The sequence below is a fragment of the Sphaeramia orbicularis genome, chromosome 10 (genome assembly GCF_902148855.1).
Source record: "Sphaeramia orbicularis chromosome 10, fSphaOr1.1, whole genome shotgun sequence".
Taxonomy (NCBI): Eukaryota; Metazoa; Chordata; class Actinopteri; order Kurtiformes; family Apogonidae; genus Sphaeramia; species Sphaeramia orbicularis.
In genome coordinates this window covers 50280380-50302360 of record NC_043966.1, presented here as the reverse complement: position 1 = coordinate 50302360, position 21981 = coordinate 50280380, and the positions used below count along the sequence as shown (strand labels likewise).

At 38.3% G+C, this 21981-nt stretch overlaps 1 pseudogene; it reads left to right on the top strand.

Annotated features, from left to right (window-relative positions):
• Nucleotides 1-7048: 7048 nt before the first annotated feature.
• LOC115427537 (GDNF family receptor alpha-4-like) overlaps nt 7049-21981 on the top strand; it is a 109899-nt pseudogene continuing 94966 nt past the window's right edge.

Here is a 21981-nt window from a genome sequence, read left to right as displayed (position 1 = left end):
TGTTGGCTAGGTCGGAGTGAAAGGAGCATCTCTTGTTTAAAAAGGCTGAAGTCTTACACCCACAACACAATGGGCCAAGGCAATCTAAGCAGAGAGGACACTGGTCCAGTCCCTGGAAAAGACGCCTACTTGGTACGATAAGGTTACTGACCATTTTCTTAAAAAGGAACGGAGGGCCGAATGTATGTTTAAATAACTTGACTTTTTTGTTTTTTGTTTTTTGTTTTGTTTTGATGTAAGCCGACAATGAGCTTCCCCTGTCTGAAAGACGAGCAGCTGCCACTGGACTGTGATATTGTATGATAAGCTGATGAAGGATCACAGAGTAGGACAGGAGTTAACTGTGCTATGATTCAGTGTTTCATTGAATTTCACCCTTTGTCATCCACTGTTGTAAAATGTAAACACCTGTTTGGAAGTGTAATGTTGCTTTGCTAAATGTAAACCAAAAAGTGCTTGTCCTAAAAGCCCAGAGTATGAACGGTATTAGTGCAATGGTTCTGGTGGTCTTAGAGAGGATGTGTTACTATGACACAACCTATATTGAAGTCTTCTGCATTGACACATGAGTGTTGTGTCAAATTTGACACAGCTGTGATTTGTGTGATTGTAACATAGTGAACATGTCAAAAAGCTTAACACAACATATGTAGTATTAACACATGATGTGCTATCATTGACTACACAAAACTGATTAAGAATGTACATCAAATCCAAAAAAGTTGGGACGCTGTGTAAAATACACATAAAAATATAATCTAATAATTTGCAAATTTGCACATTTTATTCACACATGAACAGAAAAATGAAAATGTTTAAATGTTACCATGTACCACATGTTAAAGTGTATGTGTGGGAGGAACATCTAGAACCTACACAGACATGAGGAGAATATGCAAACTCCTCTGGGTTCTGCTGTAAGGTCAAAACACTAACCACTGAGTCATGATATGACTTTTACTTCTACTTAATAATAACATCAGTCTAACAGATGACATAATTCACCGTGTCATCTATTGCTACTGGAATCACTGGAAAAAAAAACACGCACACACGCGCGTACACACACACACACACACACACACACACACGACAATAGAGAATACAAATATACAAAGTGTAAAGTCTTTTCATTGTTACACTGACTTCAACAAATAAATAATCATGCTCCACTTCAGCAGTCAGTTTTCTGTCCTATCTTAATGTTTTTCATGAGCAGTCACCTAGTCCTTACAAGAAACCTCTTTTGAGTTCTTCATCAGGGAAAGAGGCAAAGAGGACAAAATAGTTTAGAACATCTAAAGGCATGTGGTAGACACCAAGGCCAAATGGAAGAAGGTTCTTTGGTTTGGTGAGGCCAAAATGGCTTGTAAGAGTAAACTGAATGCAACAAAACATACATTTGAAAGAATTGGACCAGTGGCCCCGTATCTCACCAGCATGTTCTATCAAGAATCAATAACAAGTTGAATTTGTTTGTCAGGTTCTGCCACTATGTTAGAGCCCTGTGGTCTTGATGCAGGGGCTCTCCCAATAGAAGTGGGTGGGATTTTCACTGGAGGATAACACCAAATGAAATAAAAGTCCATATATGTGTTCAATAGTAACTATTTTGATATCTCTAACCATTTCCATGTTACACGACATCAAAATATGGCCCATTATAAGTAAAGGCACATTTTTAATATTGAAAAAAATTTGTCAGAAATTAAAAAATCTAAATTTCTCAAAACTGTAAACAAAATTTGTAGACATTGTCCCAAAGAAGCTACATCAAAAAAATTTAAATGAATGCAACCAGTAGTTTCAGAGAAGAAGATTGTTGAAATCTAGACATGGCCTTGACTTTGACCCTTAAAGGTCACTTAAGGTCAAAGACCCAAATGAAAGTCCGCATTGCCTATGACTTCCTATCAGTGCTCAATGGTAACTATACTGATATCTCTAATCACTTCCATGTTATAATCAATCATTTTAAGTGAAGACACATTTTAATATTTTAAAAAAAATCATTAACTGTCATTGTCCCAAGGAAGCTACATTTAAAATTTGAAATGAATCCGACCAGTAGTTTCATCTGAAAAAATCTTTGAAGAAATTGCGAATGAAGACAAAGACAGCGACGAAGGCGGTGACGAAGGCGGTGACGAAGGCGGTGACGAAGACGGCGGACACAGCACCTTCACAATAGCTCATGCAGCTTCACATAGCCGGTGAGCTGACCAGGATGACAATCTAAATTCAGTATTCAAGAGAACAATGATTAGGGTCATTGACAATGACCAGACACCCCAGTGAAAACTACACAAATTATTTAAAGACAGAGCATGATCAGTTTTGCAAAGAAGAATGGAATACAATTGCAGTGTCCAGATGAGCAATGCAAATTTGGACCTATTCACACACACAAAAAAATTTTGATTGTTGTCCAAAAAGGCAAATTATATTGACTGTGATTATTTCTGAAAATAATATCCAATAATATAATAACATCCAAGGGGGTGAATTTTCATACAGCACTGGAACAACGTGCAAGACTGCAGCATTCTTTCAATATATTCAAAGAGTACTGACTAAATGTGTCCTAACTTCAGCACTCTATATCATTTGTCTAATGTTTCTTACACATTCTATGTGTTCAGCAGATTTTTTTTATGTATACACTACCAGTCAAAAGTTTGGACTCACCTGGGTTTTCTTTATTTTCACAACTATTTACATTGTAGAGTCTCACTGAAGGCATCAAAGCTATGAATGAATACATATGGAATTATGTAGTTAAAAAAAGTGTGACATACCTCAAAGTATGTTTTATATTTTAGATTCTTCATAATAGCCACATTTTGCTTTTATTACTGCTTTGCACATTCTTGGCATTCTCTCGATGAGCTTCATGAGGTAGTCATCTGAAATGTTTTCCAAAAGTCTTGAAGGAGTTGCCAGTAGGGATGGGAATTGAGAACCGGTTCTTTTTTGAGAACCGGTTCCCAGTAGCTCGATTCCTTGGAATCGTTTGCCTGCCTGCTTAACGATTCTGCTTTTTGATTCCGCCTTCGTTGTGCATGCACGATGATGTCACACGTATGCTGCATTGTTTTGGTCAGAACGTAGCCAACATGGCGTTGAGGCAGAAACGGTCTAAAAAGATGACACCAGGTCCACTTACTTGGAACACTTGCAGAGCTTCCATGTCTTCAGAAGGGTGGAATCCCTCCAATATCCTCAAACATTTGTCCACAGCATGTGAATCATTTACAGGAATGTCACGTGTTTGATACTCAGCGGCGACCAGACATAATTCTACTCTGTGTGCGGCACTGCGCAGACTGGACTGAGGTCATCAGAGCTGTGGCGGGACACTTCTGTAGTTAGAGGTTTAGCTACAACAACAGGCGGTGGTGGGCCAGTAGACCAAACTGCACTCCCTCTAAAGGTAACGCAGGGCGAACACCAACTGGAAACACACATTTAACCAGGTCACAGTCTAAGACCACATTATGTCACAGCACAGGAACAAAGCCAAGTTTCATTCCCTGCAAAACCACAAAATCACCAGTCTCAGAGTCAGACGAAAAAGGCAACACTGAGCAATGAATGAATGTTTAGCCCCAGTGTCCTGCCATACCTTAATGTCCAAGCTCACCCCATCAGCCAAAGACGTGTGAGCGTCTGTGACGAACAGCTCAAACCCCGAGTTGTCACTGGGTTTTGCGTGCACTGCCATATACTGACACACCGTAGTGCACAGAATGGCTGGAGTTGGAGGAACCACACCGGTCTGACTCCTTAGCATTGGACACCGGTCTGTCTTCATGTCCCAAAAATGATAGGCCTTTGAACTTAGTGGGCCCCTGGGCTTCAGCCCAGGTAAGCCTGTGCATTAAGGCGGCCGTGATAGGGATGTTCGTGAATTCCGAGACTACTGAGTTGACAGTTTGTTTCAAGTGAAAGTTAGTGCCAGCAATGTAGGCTACAAGTGTAAGAACACTCAATCACAACCTGCCTGTCCCCCCGAGGATGAAATTCATTTAGCAGAAGTAGGGATGTAAAAACCAGAGGGGGTTAATCCCCCCCACCCCCACTCCCCCCAACAAATTGCACCCTGCCACTCCTTGCCTGTAGTGAATTACTGAACAAGATGACAAAATAAAGAAACAAGACACCTTGCTCATCTATTTGTTAATGCAAGGAAACTTCTGTTACTGCCTCATGTAAACAAAATGTGGAGCATTTGTTTAGGTTGTTCACTGCCTTCACTGCCTTACGTTGTAATCCACTTCCTGCATTTGGTTCACTTGTAGCAAACCAAGACCTATGTTTTTGGACCTTATTTGATTTGCATCAGAATTCAATTACACATTTACACATCCCCAAACAAACCGGACATTCTGAGCAAACAAACTAGAGTTCAGTTAAACATGGCTGGTGTGAACAGACCCAAAAAATCAACACTTACATTTAAGCCTATCTATAATAAAAATTACTGGAAGAACTGTATATATACTGTCTATATTTTTATTATTGTATACTTTATTATATGTAGCATTGGCTGTAGTTCTAAGTAAATGTGACTCAAAAGAGATTAAGAAAATGCACATTTCAGTTTAGATTGATTTCCGGTCCGGCCTGTATTGTAAGAAACCTCGGTGACTTTGTTGGGTTGGTAAAGACTTATAAAGTGTAACTTAGTGTGACTTACATGTGTAAAGTGTGAAATCAAGGCCTTGAAAACTACTTCTGCACTAGTTCACGAGCAAAATATGGCACAAGGGCCAGAGCCAGCCTAGGAATAATCCGGCCTGCAGCATCCTTAACAGAACACAATACCACCCCCATAAATCAATAATAGATACCGTTATGCTAATGAATGTGGAGTTGAATAACTGCCATGAGTCTATGGCCCAGCTTATCTTGACAGTTCGGACTGTGACCTCATGTTGGCTGTCACCTCAAGTGACAGATTAGTAATGTTAAGATGAACATATAAAAAACAACAAAAAAAGATGACTCTGAATGTTTTTAACCAATAGTGGAAATTAAATATTTAATGCAAGTGTCAGTTCAACAGGATATTTGATCAGTACCACATTAAGATGTATTTTTCAACATATTTTATAAACATATCATGCCCATTTTAAACATGATCATGATTTAAAATGCGCACAGTACAGCAGACATACATTTAAGGGGAAAAAAACAGGAAAAAAAACAGAAAGTATAGCGACTGGTCAGGGTGATCAAATTCATACGAATTCATAATCTTGCAGTGGCTGTTGTCCAGTGCGTGGCCCCTTGCTGACTTTATCTGAGTCAGTGAGGCCCTCAGGATTTAGAAGTCTATACTGACTACTCCAGTCTGAGCAGTAACACTCCATCAGTTAATATTTATGCATCAATTTGTACTTTTCCTGTGTTAGTTTATGGGGAAAATATTTTTATTTTTGTAAATCACAAGCTCGAGACCCGAGACCTTTTTGAGATTCAAACTCACAAAATATACCACAAACTGGGATAATGTTTAGATTTATACAGTATAGTTGGAAAAAAAACCTACAAAAGTGACAAATGACATGACAAAAGTGGAGTTTTCTCAACTGCACCATAGTGGAACAAGAGTTATTTCCAAAGAAGCATACTCCAAACAGTCCTAAGAGTCTGCATATTTAAGTAGGCTGTTAGAAGCCCTTTAGCCACATTATTTGCAGTGATTTCTCCAAAGTAGCAAGAGTTCAGGGGTGTCCTCCCAATCCTTCATTTTATTGCTATGTGCGTCGTGAATTCATTTTTTCTCACTAAATTGAAAAAATAATGAATTTAAAAAATGTTTGTTGCAAATACTGGGATAAACTATTATTCAGTGAAACATGGACTGCGCTCACATCAATCAGTATCCAGGTCTTTTTTGTTGAAAATTAACACTGTGTGCTGCAGACCATAGATGAAATGGACCATCCAGACTGTTTACCAGCAACGGTCCAGAGCCAGGGTCTGTCCTGGTCTGGGGTTGTGTTGGTGTAAAGGCTCATTTGCACTTCTGTGATGGTTGTTAGAAAATATGCCCTGAAATGTACTTGTGTATGGCTGCACACCTTAAAAATTGTTTCCAGTAAGAATGAGACAAAATGAACCGGATACTCATCACTTTGTATTTTCAGTCCCTGAATGTCTTGTAATGTCTGTGAAAATAAAATTTTAGCATTACAGAACTATTGTATTGTCCCTAATTTTGTGTGAGTGTGTTGTAAAAAGACACACTGGCAAAAAACTATCAAGTAGTCTATTGTTTTCAGTTTAGTACAAGTCAAATATATTTTCAGTTTTACCTTCATCCCAGCATTTGCTGGTTTGGTCTTGTACTTTTCCTAAAGAAATCCCACTCCCTTTGTGGACACATGCTTTTTTACCTCCATTTGTTGAAGACTTAGATGCATCAGAGGAGTGAGAAAAAAATGACACTCTTTTTTCATTTCCAATAATTTTCAACCATTATTTTTCACCAGATGTGGTAAAACTCAAGCACATACAAATCAACAAAGAGCTTAATAAGAAAAGTTGCTGAAGAAATCATTGGAGCTGAGAAAGGTCAGCAAGTTAGTCTGGATGCCCTCAATGACTTTACAGTAATTCAGCTTCTGTTGTGTTTAAAATGGCCAGGGTACTGCACCTCAGTAAACCGTTGATGCTCTACTACAGTGAATTGATGTGTAGTATGCTGAACATATTTGATCCAACTGGACATGTCGACATTTTATAAACATCACGAAGTGTTCATAAAAGAACTCCTGCATGAAAGGGTTTAAGATAAATGTTATTTTCTCACATTTTAATATCAATGAGTATCCTGTCCAGGTCTGAAGCAGGCACGAAGGTTTAAGTCCTGTCTCTGTGTGTGTAGTAGCGATGACCTCCGGTTTCCATCTCCTAACATACTGTCCCTGAAGATGATGATGATCTGAGGAGGGGGAGGAGGAGGAAAAGCAGAAGGAGGAGGAACAGGGGGGATAGCACCAGTTAATAACCCTAGCCTCCCCTGCCCGTCAGCAAGCATCATGATCGCAGTATGTACCGGGACCCCGTCCACCGAGCGGAGCCGCATCGTGATGACTGTCCGCGGTCAGAGCTGCAACCTGGTCACATCTCCCTTTGTCTCCAGTAGTTGATTTACCCAATAGAGATAAAGAAAAGGGGAAAAGCGGCGCGGTGCGAGGAGAAAAAAAGCTGGAACCTTGGCACAACAACGCACAGTGACACACGCACTCAGAGAAGCTGCATCCACGGCGCGTACTTTTCTCCGATACAGTCCGTGTCTGAGGCTGTTCCGAAAACCTTCTGTCTGCGGAGTGGAAAACTTAAGAGACTTTACAGGCAGACAACAAAAGGCGGACGCACGGACGGATAGTGTGTCGGTGCGGTGAATGTAGCGGCCGGCTGGGTGTCTGTCTGCGGGCGCAGAGCGGCGCTGAGCCGGGAACGCACCACATCTTTATCCCACATCCCCTTTTTGTCCCGAACATGACAAAAATGATTTTCTTGGCGGTTGCTCTTGCTCTTTCCCTCCCAGGTAGCAAGAATATTTCATAATGTGAATGTAAAAACATTCTATTAGTTCATGCGCTCAGTTTGTTCTGTTCAGAAAGTCATAGTGTGTGTGGCTGTTGTTGAAGTTGGATGGAGATGAGGATGGAGAAAGAAAAGTCTGTTTGCCCCAAAGTAATGAGAGATGGTCCTTTTCCTGATTTCACAGTGTACTATCTAGCTACTTCCAGTCCTCCAAGGTGCAGGCTTTTATTTTTTATTTTTTAGTTCGTTTGGTCAATTACATGCTCCTGGAGCTACGGGGATGGAGAAGGCTGTTTTTATTCCAACTTTTCCAGAGTTAAATAATAAATGCAAATTATATATATATATATATATATATATATATATATAATATATACATATATATATATATATATATTTATATATATATATATATATATATATATATATATATATACACACACACACACACACACACACACACACACACACACACACACACACGGTTTTTCGTTGTGAAAATGTTTCAGAGTGCTAAACACTCAAATTGTTCCACTTGACTGTGACTTAATCCATGCAGGACAAAACCCATTTGTATTTGTGGGGCTATTTTACACCCTGAATGCCACTAGGCTACGCCCTTCCAGCATTAGCCCTGGCATCAAACTTCTGAATGAAGACTCCATTCCAGAAACGTGCTGACTGACACATGTCAAAGCTTCTATGGAAAGAGATGCTCCAGCTCCACACAGAGGTTTTGGGCTTATGGGGTCACGATTGGACCCATTAATGATAAAAACGTTCAAACACTCTATTTGTTCCACTTATATTTTCCACCCAGCTTGTTTTAAAATATGTTTTAGCAATGATTTCCTAAACCCACATAGTCTGGTTTGCATGTAAAACTAGGCACATATAACCAGTAAAGTAAAAGAAAAAAACAAACAAATATGAGACCAGTTATGTGCCAAATGAATTTATTCTGAATCTGCATCTGCTGCGAAGAAACCACAGTCCGTGCTCATTCCTACATCTATATACTATGTGAACATTTTTCCCTTTATTCACTCCATAAAATTTATAACAAAAAATCATATTATTTCATTATATCTTCATTATATTTATATTACTGTTTAAAAAGGAGAATTATAACAATTAATGAACAAAACTAGAGTCTGATTAAATCAGTGTTCTAAATGTGGCTCTTCAATGATTCATTAAAGTGTCTGTGATAAACAAAAAGAAAAAAGGATTCACTGTCAAATTGGCCATTTTATTATCTTTTTTTTAAATCTAAGAGTGTGACAATTAAAGAAATTCATATTTTTGTATAGATAGTTATTTGCAACTGATTACACATTTTCTGTTTATTGTAATCTTACTAATTGCAAAAAAAAAAAAAAAAAGCAATCAGACTTAATGTGGGATTATGTATTTTAAGAATGTATTTTTGAATTTGTTTCTAGGCTTACTATGCTGACTAATTCTTGATGTTGGTGGAGCATTAGCATTTTTTCTTCCTGTGTACTAACAGCCGTTGTGATGGTTGTAATGTTCAAGTATAAAATTGTTTTTATTTCGGTCATAAATAATGAACGTGACCATTTCCCTGATATATGCCCAGAAAACCTTGGCTAGAAAAGTTTCAAATCTCACACCAAATGCAAAGTCTCTTTTCTGTACTCAGCTTAATGGACAAGTATTTCCATTTCTGTTCAGCTTCGTGGTGATCACAGCAATAAATCGACTGCTAAGTGTTTAATATCACTTCGAGGGTGACTTTGTTAGGTTAATTCCTGCTTTTTCTTTCTTTGGGTGTAGGAGTCTGCCAGTGCGCTAGCAGGTTGCAACGTAAAAATGAAAAAAAAAAGGAGTCTTGATAGTACTGTAAATACACTGTTTAAGCACAAAGCTTTTGAGAACTTTTCTAAAGGGCTCCTTACTGCTCTACACAGGACCAGGGTCTGAGCTGAAACAACTGTCATAATGGCAGGGATGTATGGAGCAGGGAAGAGATGCAAAAGAGAAGAGAAGACTTCATAATTATTATTGCATTACATTTAGATCAGCACAAATTTAGATATTTTGTAACAGTAGTAGTCTGGGAAAATATTCTACATACATAGATTCGACTAAATTATGCCTCTAATTTAACCTTATCATCCAGGGTAAAACATACTATGCACAATGTGCAATCAGTACAACAAAATGTGAGCGCACACACTGCTGAGTTCCAAGAAAAGGGTCTTTACTAGACTGGGAATTGACAATGGGAGAGGCCACGTACCTGCTATTGTTTGGTCGTGTTTTATCAGGACACACCCATGTATCTGTGGTCATGAGGTTCACATGCTTTCCACACTTATATTCTGATGTGATGACATAACAAGACAAAGGCTGACGGAGAAAACAGTGGGAGGTTACATGACAGTGTTTACAGGGCGGGGTTTACCTGAGGCTGGCTTTTACTGGATGATGGGTCAGTTTTACCTTCAGTTCAACTTGGAAACTGTTTCTCCTCACTCTCAGATGCAGATGCAATTTCACTGAGATGACTTCATTGTTGTGCAAGGTTACTGATGTGTTGTTTATGAATAATTGGTTTATTAAATATCAGAAAATGGTGCGATTGTGTTTTCAGTAAGTGCAGTCAGAGAAATTCAGTGTCAGAAGTGGTGTAAACAGTTGTATATTTATTGTCCTTTGGCATGGTTGTGGGAAAATTATCTCTATCATGCTACCTAGAAAATAAAAAAAATTAAGCCCCTACATAAGATTTCCACTGAATATGTAAGAATTATTATGCCCACGTCCAGACCATAGACTAATTTGCATATAACCAGCTAGAGGCCTAATTGTTTCCTGGCTGTGCATCTGATTGATACAGGACCATGATTACAGCATCACCTATTTTTGTCAGATTACTTTTTTGTCAAATCAAATTCAGCAGAAAGATTTCAAGTCAAATCACCTTCGAGAAAAATGAACGGACGTGTACCTTGAGTTTTTAGTGTCATAGCATAACATAGAGGGGTTGATATTTATAAGCTATACTGTTACAGGCCACCAGGGGGGGTGGGGTGGGTTGAGATGCTCCAGCGTCAAATGTTACCTATGGTCTATGATCCAAGCCCAGAAAATAGCCTCTGGGGCCCATAAACTACATAACAGTTTAGTCAGCCAGTTTGGTTGAATATGCAATTTGTGCTTTGTTTTTTCCAGCCACTGAACTGGGGTAATATTTAACTCATACAACATCTTTAAAGAGTCCAGGCCTGAAGAGGTCTACATGCCTACAAAAGAAGCAGTTCCATAAATGTGTGTAATACACATTTTGAGATGTAGTAGTTTTGCTGTTCTGGAAAAGGAAAAAAAAGGAAGAAATTCAAAATTTTGGAATAAAGAAAAAAAAAAGCAGTATGTCCAATCGAAGTTAAAATGCCTTTTGATATGGAAAACACTTTGATGTTTAGCTCATGACTGACTGATTGTCTTGATCGTACACACCACCTCCTGACCACATTATGTGCTCTAAACTAGTTTATGAAAACACATGTAATTACCATGTTATTTTTGGTGAGTCTCTCTTCACATTTGTTCTACATTTATGAAACACAATTATGCAAAGCCCTCCATGCATCTGTGAATGTGCACACAAGTACCCAAGAAAGCTGATCATAGCTGTTTGCAGCTGTCATTTTTTATTTATTTATTTATTTATTTACTGACTTTATTCCATTGTTTTGTATTTTCTGTACTATTTGAAATTAGTCCATCATAGATTTGGCCTCTTCTAAAACTGTCCATAGTTTGGGTCAAGTTTCCAGTTTTAGTGTCTCTTTTTTCTCTATCTATCTGTTAGGGTCATCTAATTGTAAGCTTGTGTTGGTCAGATGGAAGGGGAAATGTGCACTCTGATGGTCATGGTTGAATGGTCATTATGAAAATACACCTAAATGTTCAGACTCATACTTAAATATAATTGTGTTTATATTCCTTCCCAAAATGAAATCACCATTTCTTTGTTTACCGAATGAGCTGAGCTACTTCATAGGCTTGACATGCCCCCACCCCACTCACTACTGAAGTAACCCTGGTTTGGAATCACTGGATTATATCAGCCCTGTTACAGGACTAATGAAATTCCCCCACAGCAGCTTTATGTGAGCGTGGTGGGTTACTTTAGCACAGCCCACTGTGTTCATTAGCTGTGTTAATGATTGTCCAGCTTGTAGTGACACTGTAATGTTCAGTGACAGTCTCATATATCTCAATGTCTCTCTGCCTCAGGTTTACTCCCCTCCTTACCCTATCCCGCCCTCCCCCCTTCCTCCTCAAGGCTTTCGGGGTTGTGTCTGATTTTCCTTTTTTTTCAATCTCAATCTAAATTCCCCCTCGGATTCAGTGGCGCGTCAGAATAAATTGTTCAAGTCGTTCAATGAGGAAGTGCAGTCAACCGACGCCGGTGTGCAAACACATTTGGAGCGGTGGTGGTTGACGTCTTATCGGAGTACAGACAGGTGTGGCAGGTTTGTGTGTATTTTTTGGGTTGGGTGGGTGCGTGGGCTCATTTTGTGTTGACGCCGGTAGTGGATTTCTAAAGACATAGAGTATTCTGATACTGTAACAGTGACGCTGCCAACAGGGAATATTTACCCTTCCATAGAAACCACGTCTGATGATTATAAACCCTTTAGCATAGTTTTTGTACTCCTGCTCCTTCCTAAGTAGTCATCTTCCTGATATCTTCCTGAAATCCCATTGACATCATGTATTCTTATGGCCCAGGTGTTGCACTGTATTTTCCCAGAGGGCCGCCATTGTCTTGACTTAGAAGTAAGTGAAGGACCACACATTGGACAGCCGAACTGAAAGAAACACATCGTTCTGAATTATACATGAATTTGGCAGACATGTCAGATTGCTATATAATAGGTTATTTTCCAGCCCAGAAGGCTTGGGTCTTTCTTTCAACAAAGGACTTCCCATTAGAGAATGTTACCTTTTTATTGCTGCATGTGTTAGTGTGAGGTTACAATGAAAAGATCACTTCATAAAACAGTCCACATAAAGGTAGATTCAGATTTGAATCGAGCTGACATGCTTCCAGTTGTCTATGATCCACTGCATGACATGGTAAATGTACAGTTTCAGACAAACTGTTTTGAGGTCAAAATTTAATGACATTTAATTAGAGTAAATGCATACATCAACTGATGATAGAGACTACTTAAGAACAAATATATAGACATAAAAATATGTGCACATTTACTCTATTAACTTTTACTGAAATTCCTCCTGTTGTACTTAAAGTTGAGTCCGACCATGCTAGTTGAGTCCTAGCATGACTTGGGGAAAAATCTGTAATTCTCAGTTCAATGTATTGTAATTTAAGTGGTCTAAGAGGATGCAAAACTTTTGGCATCTACACCTTCCCCATGTGTTTTCAGGCTGTAGAAAATCTACTCTGATTCTGGATTTTGTCTAATCACAGGTGTTTTCAGACAGGAAGGAAGGTTGAATATGTGATTGACAGCTGTCATTACCAATTGCTAATCAGATGACATCAGACGAGACCTGAATATGATTATGCTGCTTTGTTTTTCCTTGAGGTGCTCCATGGGCTGATTCTCACCTTTGGTACATATTTTCCCCATGTGAAAGCCAGAGTAAGAGTATTTTATATTTGATTTCCCTTATTTTGACTGAATCAAAATAAGACAAATGTGTGTAACTTGCAGCCTAATTCAATAAAATACAAATGACATGACAGTAAGGCCAGATCTTTGTTATTAGTGAGTAGTGAGTTGAACGTTTAAAACCATTTTATTGACAAGATCAAATCAGAATATATTAAATCAGAAAAACAGTCAACAAATCAAGTAAATCAAATCAAATCAAATCAAATCAGATTTTGTTTATATAGCACCTAATCATATCTCATGACACTTTATGTATAGAGCTGGTCAAAACCAGACTCTCAAGCCAATTTTACAGAAACCAACAGAATCCTCCAGGAGCAAACACTTGGTGAGAGTGGTGAGGACAAACTTCCTTTCAACAGGCAGAAACCTGGAGCAGACTTTGACTCCTGGAGGATGGTCGTCTGCTTTGACCAGTTGGGGTTAAAGAGAGAGGGCAGAGGAAGAGAAAGAGAGAGAGAGAGATTGGGGGGGGGGTAGGGGAGACACATGGATGCACAGCAAACTGCATTAAAACTGTTAAAAACTAAAACAGCTGATGCTAGTATAATTACCAATAGCTACGTAGAACAAATGTCCATAACTGTTAATACTACCACAGTGTCCGATCAAACGGTAACACGTGTACACATTTTGTGTTCAACAGTCTCTGTCATGTAAGCAGAGTAACTTATATGCATGTATTATACATATTTTAGTAGGTATTTATAAGCACTTTTACATTATGTATAACAAAATCTGGGGAGATAAAATTTTTAGGTGAAAAATGTCAAATTGCTGCTCGATAACACGTGGAGTTGAAATGGACATCAACTTTTATATGCAAACATTCAAAACAAGCAGTTCTCGATAGAAATTGATATCAAGTAGGACAAAACCTTTTAGATATTATATTAAACTATGCTGAAAATAAATTTTGGAGTAAAATATTGAAAAGTCTCTGTTTTATTGACATGAGAATGTGGTAACACGTGAACAGGCTGCCATAGTAACACATGGACAACTCTTTACCGTTGTATGCATCACCCAAAATGTTGACTCATTTTTTAAAACAACAAGCCATATATAATCACAATGCTGTATTTAATGTATTTAATACTAACACTGTGTTATTTACAACTTGTGGTGGTCCATACTGATATTGGTAAATTACAAATAAAGAGCAATTCCTCTGTAACAGTTCACAGATAGTCTTTTTAAATGTGACAGATTGAATACATTTTCAAATTTTTTTAGACATCATTTTTAGCGACAAATTCGAGCTACATTTTTATGTCTGAGGCATGGCTATGGTGTAATAAGTACCATCCATAAAATTGGTTGTAACTTTTTTTTTTCAAAAAGTGTTATTTTAAAAAGGATGACTGTTACATAAAATAGAGATCTTTAGCTTAAAAAATGAGCCCACTTGATAAATTATTAGGGGTAAATGTACCTTTTCATGTTGATGTTCACTTTCACTTGATTGGACCCTACTACAAATACAAGTTTTAACAGTGCATATACTACTACTGCAACTGTTAGTACAAATAATAGGAACCTCTAGCATTTATGTAACTATATAATAAACAATATTACAAAAACATGAATAAGTGAGTGATGCCGATGAAGGCAGGAGAGAAGGAGGACCACAGCAACAGGTCCAGAGATGATCCAGGGAAAACCTGTGAGGTGATAAAGCACAGAGACTCTGGAGAAGTCAGGTAATATAACAAAACATCAAAACATTTTGGTTTATTTGACAATGTACAAAAAATAAACTAAAGAAAAAATATTACAGTTACTGACCTCAAAGAAAAATTCTTACATGATATGTAACACAATACGATGCAACTATGAAACAAAATCAAATCATAATTCTGATCATCTTTTTATTGCTGAGCTGTAACTTGCTGCACACATCCACAGAGAGGAACAGAAATATTCTGTGAATAGCTCCGGAATGAACACCAATCACCTTATTTTTTTATCCACAAAGAATGCATCATAATAAGAAGTTAATCCACCAGTGATCCACTTCCTCTTCTACAAAAACAATTCCATTATACATATTATGTCAGTACAAAATATTGTCAGTTTATAAAAGTCCTTAAAAATCCCCCACAAAGGCTAATATGTTCCTAAAGAAGGTTTCACAATGTTCACATATTTTCTTGTTAACTTAAACACTGTGCAGGATGGCTAAAATATCCCCAAAATTCAAAATGTCTTCGCAGATGGTCAGAGGAATTGTAAAGTGACCTATATTTGTCTAACCCATTGTTCTGTGGCGAGTAGTTTGTGTTTTTGTCATTGCCATCTTGACATCTATATTATAAGAGGGAAGTGGACTCTTTTGTGTGTCACTGCTGCAGTTTGTTATACGTACGTATTTTTGGTCAAGGAAAAGACTAGCGAAAACGGCAAGTTGATAAGACCAAGACTTTGGGAGATATTAGTAATTTTGGAATACAATAGCCTTACAATGATGTTGCTATGACCAGAATCATAGAATCATCATTGAAGTGGGTTACCTAGCAACAGATAATCAATAGGTTCCACATTGCCATGGTGTCAAATTTCATATGCAGAAACAGACGTGCCAGCTGAGAGGTTATTCAACTGAAAATGCAGGGGAATTTACCAAGAAAATGAGAAAGTAAAGGAATGATCTAGAACCCGTGGTTCCCCATGGGTCAGTGCACCAGTATGTTTTAAAAGGAAGTGGACTCTGTTTGTGTGTGTGGTTTTGTGTTGTGTGTTGTGTGTTGTCTCGGGCATCAAACAAATCCTGAAGAGCTGACCCCTGCAGTTTGGGCATACTTATGTAGTTTTGGCCAAGGAGGAGACCATCAAAAACAAGCAAGTTGATATGACCAGTATTTTGGGAGAAACTAGTATTTTGGAATACAATAACCTTCAATTCCGTGCTGTGCCCAGAATCATGTGAACACTTTGGCAGTGACTGTTGGACAAATGCGGTCACACAACATACACAACAAATATCCCCTCAGGGTTAGCATGTGGTCCCCGGGATACTGCCCCTCAGGGTTAAGATGGAGATTTTAACCCTCCCCCGCCCCCTTTCGCATCCCACCCTCAGTATTGACACTGATTAAATCCAGGATCTAGAGCCCGTGGTTCCCCATGGGTCACTAGAGACAAAGAAAAGTAGGGGCATGAGTGGTCATGGGTGAGCTAATGCTAAATGCTAGCTTACTGACATGGTAAATCATGACAAACTTCATCATCCATTTGAGTAGCAAAGTTATTTTGCAGTCTTGGTAGTGGACTGTGCTCATGATGGCTATAGTCAAGCTGTCAGTCTCATCACACTTTAAGTATTCAGTTTGTATACTTCATCAAAGCACTAATAATTTAAAGATTGAACATGTATTAGAGGGTGCAAATGATATGAATGAAACCAGAATGATCCCTGGAAAAACTGCCAGGATGTTTGGAGTTCAGTGTTGGTCTATGGGAGCCAGAGGTTTTAGGAGCTGCCACCCATTAGCTGTCAGCGGTACTTTAACCCTTTCATGAATGAATTATGAGAACCTTCATCATGAATTTTTGTCTAGTGTTTTTATTCCTCCTTAGGCATGAAAAAAACAATGTGATCGAGTTTTTTTTTTCATGTCGTTAAAAAATGTCCTCTCAACTACACCATGTGTTTAATTTTTGAAGTAAAGACGCATGTATTTAAAACCCAATAGGGTCAAAACATAGTAATGTCCCGTCATAGAGCAAACTTTAATTGATTGCCATTCCAACATTTATTTCAATATAAAGGAGCTCCTTGTTTTGGATAATCCCTTATATTTAAACTAAAGCAAAAATGAATTTAAAAGTAAAAATGTGGGTCATTTAGCAACGCTACAGTAATCTGTCAGATTGTCTCTAAAATGTCCCATCAGAGAGATTTCGAATACCGTGTTTTGACCCAATAGCAGAAAGTGATATGAAAACAATGAAATTAAAACATTTTTAATGCTGCTAATCTTTTAACATATCCCAATACTAGTTATTACTCACTTCATGAAGGTAATATTATAATTATTATATATATAATTATTATAATTATAATACCCCAAAAAAACCTTTTTGTTTTAAAAAAAAAAAAAAAAAAAAAAGGGTAAATACAGTCTAACAATAATTGATTTACACTCAAACATGTTACTGCAGATCAGGTTGATCAAGAACAGCAAAGTTACAGGAACGGTGTGAATTGCAGTGTATGGGATGGTGCGTAAGTGTCCACTGTATTGGCTGATAAGGAACTAAAACAACAAAATCCATGAATATACAAGAGAACAGCTGTAGAATAGCTGTCTGCTGTAGAGACCACGATGCATGAAAGGGTTCAGAAGCTGCCTCAGTGGCTCCACTTTTGTCCCAGTGAAATACAGTTAAATATCAGAAGGTGTACTCATAAGTATACAAAGATGTGAACACACATGCACACAGGTGTTTGGTATTGCCGAGTGGGGGCTGTGTGCGTGTTTTGTGCCTATTACAGGTGCTTCCGTGGCACTGCAGGGAAGTGTGCTCTGAACAGCAGGACTCCTTACAGTATGTAGAGACAGAGAGCAAGAGCGACAGGCAGAGGGAGAGGATGTCTTATCTGTATTGATCTCCAGTGACAGACGATGACGTCTATGAAGAGCAATGAGGCTAGAGAAATGAGCATCATAAAGCTGCTCTGATGATAACTGTAGGAAAAAAAGCTGCTCAAATAGGAGAGGCGATCTTCTTGGGTCAGAGAGAGAGAGAGAGAGGATTAGATGTGGTGAGGTGAATGAACTTGGTGAAAGAACTGAGTAAAATCCATTTAGCTTCTACTGTCACATTTAATGAAAAATGAGCAACTTACCTGGCCTCCAACCACCTGGTTTCATCAGATCTGGATGCAGTGTGTGTGTGTTTGTGTGAGTGTGTATGTGTATGTGTGTGTGAGAATGTGCGCATGATAGCGTTCTTCTCAAAGGGAATGGTTTATCCAAGGGGGTAGTTGGGAGGTCTTCTGTGTGTTTTGTTGATAACTGGGATTTGGAACTCAAACACAGTGGCAGCAGATGGTGTGTTGGCTTCTGCTTCTGTGGCTGTGTATGTGTGACTGTGTGTCAAGTGTGTGAATGAGTGTTAGAATGAGGTGCAGTGTGTGTGTGTGTGTGTGTGTGTGTTTGTACTTGTGTCCTTATCCAAACTCAGTGCTGGACCCGATTCAGTGGTCCCCAAAGATATACGGCCTTCTCTCTGTGGTCAGAACCTGGACTGATCCCAGGTCAGCCATAGTCTGATCTCAGGCCCATCTGTTATCATGATGACAGATGTGTCAGACACTGACCTCAGATCTGTGACTGGACCTACAATCCCCAGTCAGCCTTTCCGACAGGCCTCCCTGTTGGCAGGGGGACCGCTGCCAGGCTTTTCATTTGGTTCAGGTTTGGAAGAGACTCTTCAAATCCTAAATACACAAACAGTAACTCCCATGTGCTTCTCTTTTTCCTGCTTTTCTTGACACATATGAAAGGACGATATTTCAAAATGCAAAACAGGGCACTTTTAAGTTTTAAGGTATCTGCAGTTTTCCTGAGTTTTCATATTTTCGTCTTCTCTACATTTTAACACTGACATCTTCAGTTTGACTCCCTGAATTTCCAAAACTTTTCTTAACTTTAGTGAAATGAACAGGTTTTTTTTTTTTTTTTAATTTTGCATCTTGCACTTTCCTATAGGACACAACAAACATAACAAGATGAAAACAGAGACACAACCAGACAAAAACAATGTAAAATGAGGTAAAAGAACACAAAAATTCATACAACGAAAGACAAAAAAATGATTTAATAGACTTGACAAAAACAACATATTATATAGATAATAAAAAAAATTCAAGTAATTATTGATGGAAAAGACATAAAAGATGCAACAAGGTGAGTGTAATGTGAAGAAATCTAAACTATGAAAAGGATGTTAAAAATATTACAAGTTGAAAATGATGTAAAAATGTCAAGAAGGTGGATATGGTGTTAAAGTTGTAACAAGATGAAAAAAACATAAACAGACATAAGGACAAACATAACATGGTGCACACTTTGAATCCCCCTCGGCCAAATATAGTGTAAGATTCTGTTGAAAGTTACTGCCCTGTAATTATTAGGGACCGAGCCGAAAGGTAAGGCCCTCTCACACAGTGAGAGGCCTTGCCTGCAAGCAAGGCCCTATTGTTATTCGTTCGTTTTTATATTATACCGTTGCGACTTTCAACTGGATTTTGACCCCCTAAACATGCTCAAAAACTCACCAAATTTGGCACACATGTCAGGCCTGGCGAAAAATTCGATAAAATGTAAAAATTAATCCCATAAGTGCTCTCTAGTGCCACCTATGTGAAAAAACACCATAATGGCCCTCGTGGCCAGTAGGAATGTCGTAGAGACATGGAACCAGTGCCAAAATTTTTGTTGGATGAAGCACTACAAATCATACACTGACCATTATGATCTAACTCCAACAGGAAGTTCGCAATATGCCTTTCAATATAAAATTTCTAAAACTATCTCCGATGACACCGTTTGTCATATTGACTTCTAAATAGCGCCAAAAGATAGAGTGAACCCTCCTCAAAAAAGTGATCTCATACTTTTTCCATAACTATCTTAGTTTTTTTTTTTTAGAAGCTTACAAAGTTGCGATGTTTGGAACTCATTTTTCACTTTGGAGTTTTTCCCCACATGTGACATATCTATCTGTTCATGGGACTCAGCACAACTCTTACAAGCAAAAATTTTTCAGATACAATGTATGGTTATTGATTTATAACAATTTGTTTATTTCATACTTTTTCCACTTTAGACTGCCATTTGACCCCCTTAACATGCTCCAAAACTCACCAAATTTGCCATGTATGTCATGGCTGGTGAACACTTTCATACAATATCAAAATTAACCCCTTGGGTGCCAAAATGGGCTCTGTAGCGCCACCTATGTGAAAAAATACGGCAATTGCCCTAGTGGCCAGTAGGAATGTCGTACAGACATGGAACCACTGCCAAAATGTTGGTTGAACAATGCTCTACAAATCATCCACTGACACTGATGACCTATCTCCAACAGGAAGTTCGCAATATGCCTTTCAAAATAAAATTTTCAAAACTAACTCCGATGACACCGTTTGTGGTATTGACTTCTACATAGCACCAAAAGATACAGTGAAACCTCCTTCATAAAACAATTTCACACCTTTTCCATAACTGTCTTATTTTTTTTTAGAAGCCCGCAAAGTTGCGATGTTTGGAACTCATTTTTCACTTTGGAGCTTTTCCCCACATGTGACATATCTACGCGTTCACAGGACTCAGCACAACTCTCACATGCAACAATTTTAGAGATAGGATGTACGGTTATTGATTTATAACAATTTGTTTATTTTCAGACTTTTTCCAATTTAGACTGCCATTGGACCCCCTTAACATGCTCCAAAAGTCACCAAATTTGCCATGTATGTCATGGCTGGTGAACACTCTCATTCAATATCAAAATTAACCCCTTGCGTGCCAAAATAGACTCTGTAGCGCCACCTATGTACTAAAAAACACACAAAATCTGCCCTAGCGGCCAGTAGGAATGTCCCAGAAACATGACACAAATGCCAAAATGTTGGTCTGATGTTGGCCCGACAAATCATACACTGACACTCATGAGCTAACTCCAACAGGAAGTTGGCAATCTGCCTTTGAAAGTTACTCTACGTTTCTGCAATTACTGCTTATTCATTTCAGACTTTTGACACAAAAGTTATACCTCATTAAATTCACACAAGTCTGCAGAATCCAAAAGTGAAAGAATTTTTCAGATACGACCTACGGTTATGGAATAATGGCAATTTTTTGAAGACTATGTTTATTTTCACTTTTAACAATGACAAAATTATTATATAAGGCTTTCCAGTGCACTCCAGAGTGTGTGCCACAATAGGCCAGTGGTTAATTCTCTGGCCTGCAGTGCAAGAAGTGTGGGTTCAAATCCCAGGCAGGGTAAATTTTTTTTTTTTTTTTTTTTTCTCTTCTCCCTCCCCTCACATTTTAAAACAGGTTTTGCTGCATTATATTGTGGATATTGGACATTTTGCACACATTACAAAGTACACGGAGTAAATTTTTTCAAAATAAAACCCCTATTGAAAATAATACATAATGTCTATTACATAACTTCTTTTCACTTTTATGACCAAACGCTCAACTGTTTGTACAATGTTTCTTCATTCAAAAGTACTCTTTCTCACAGACACACATGCTCACACAATAGGGTTTTTCCAAAATAATAGCCTTAAATGTGAGAAATCATCACTTTTATGCTGAGTTATTCATACAATTTCAATTCTTTTTTCAAACTGATTCTTTCTCTCACATACAAAACAAATGCACATACACACAGTAGGGTTTCCAAAAGAAAAGTCTCATTTAAAGGTGATGGTGGTTTCAGCAGAGGGTTGCTGGTGTTCTGTACAGATGTAAGGAGGACAGACACTAAAGGGTGGGAACTGGTATCAGGATGGAGAGATGTGAGTGGAGCTGAGGTGTTGACGGTCACAGGAGGCGGATTGCGGGGGATGCGGAACGCCCGGTGCGAAGTCCCGCCCAATGCTGCTTGCAGCTTTAATTTAGATTTTCTTTGTGTAAAACTTATTACATACATATTTATATTTGAAAGTACTCAGATATTATAACTACTCAAGGCCATAGTACCTTGAAAAAGT